The sequence below is a fragment of the Leucoraja erinacea genome, chromosome 5, assembly GCF_028641065.1.
Source record: "Leucoraja erinacea ecotype New England chromosome 5, Leri_hhj_1, whole genome shotgun sequence".
Taxonomy (NCBI): Eukaryota; Metazoa; Chordata; class Chondrichthyes; order Rajiformes; family Rajidae; genus Leucoraja; species Leucoraja erinaceus.
Window position 1 is genome coordinate 60,051,811 of NC_073381.1, and position 1,771 is coordinate 60,053,581.

Sequence of the window (1,771 nt, forward strand, 5' to 3'; positions counted from 1 at the left end):
TGGTCTGAGCGCAGGTGTATGGGACTAGGGGAGATTATGTGTTCGGCACGGACTAGAAGGGTCGAGATGACCTGTTTCCGTGCTGTAATTGTTATATGGTTATATGGTTATATGGAAACAGAATGACAGGTCTGCAACTGGAAGGAGATATACAGTATGTGTCCATTTTAGCACCAAAATGAGAATGACAGTAGAGATCCTATGGAAACAAAGTTGTTTGGCCCATTGGGATTTTGCCAACTCCTTGCATTGTAATCCTATCTGTCTCATTCCCCCTTTCTTCATCTACCTGTAGCCCTGCATCTTATTCTCTCCCATCAGCTCCTCTTACTGAAGGCAATCAACATATGTTTAAGGCAGGGAAGGAAACCAAAGCATGCAACAGAAACAGTTATGAAAAGAAAGTTTGTTTATTGAGTATGTGTGTATATGTATATATACACACTGAACTTTTTTTTTCTCTCGCTATATACTATGTTTACATATTCTGTTGTGCTGCAGCAAGTAAGAATTTCATTGTTCTATCTGGGACATATGATAATAAAACACTCTTGACTCTTGACTTGACTTGACTTGACTTGAATGTGCAAGCTCCACATCGACAGCACCCAAGTTTAGGATTGAACCTGGAGCTCAAAAGCAGCAGCGCTAACTGCTGTGTCTGAAAACGCCCCCCATTCCACTCACCCCTAAATAGAATAGTTTTGACAAGACTCTCAGCTTTACAATCTAATTGTAGATCTGGAGGTGATGAAATCATGTGTCGAAGGTACCCCCCCTGACCTCCAGTGCTGTGTTAGTGGTGTTTGCAGGATCTCCCTGTAAACACATGGGTTTCCTCCGGGTGCACCGGTTTACTCCCACATCTGAAGATATGCAAATTTGTTGATTAATTGTCCTCTGTAAAAATGCCCTAATGCTGAGGAAGTGGATGTGAAAGTAGTTGGTTAACATAGAACTAGTGTGAATATGTAATTGATGGTCGGCATGGACTAAGTGGGCCGAAGGGCCTGTTTCCATGCTACATCTCTCAACTAAACTAAATTAAACTATAGGTATAAATTGTAACCTATTATCAGAAACCAGAATGTTTGGAATTCCAAATCTAAAACTATTTATTTGAGGTTCTATCAAGTAAATTCAAACGGAGATGCTTCAGGTTGTAGAGTTAACATCTCCTTAAAACTATCTAATTATCTAAATGCCTCTGTAAGCTTGTGACCACTAATGAAAATTAAAAAAAAAAATACTGGAAACAATCAGTATTTGGAGAAAAAAAAAAGTCAGTGCTTCAGCTTAGAAACAATTCATCATGGTAAACATCTAGAAGGATTTCTCCAAAGACATTGAACTCGGAGTGTACTGATAACATTCTCCTGCCTGAAATGTTAACTCTGTTTCTTTTTTAACAGATACTGTCTGATCTGCTGACGCTTTCCAACATTTCGGGTTTTCATTTCAAATTTCCTGAATCTGCAAATTTAAAATTTGCGGTCACAAGGGTGGCACAGTGGCACAGCTGGTAGAGCTCCTGCTCCACAGCACCAGTGACTGGGTTTGATCCTGACCTCAGGTGCTGTCTGTGTGGAGTTTGCATGTTCTTCCTGTAACAGCATGAGTTTCCTCTGAGTGTTCTGGCTTCTTCCCTTGAAAACAGAAGAATACAGCACAAGAACAGGCTTTTCAGCCCACACCTGTGCCAAATTTGATGCCAGGATTATCTGGATGTACCTTTTTTTTATTATTTATGATCTCCCTCTATGTCGAGTCG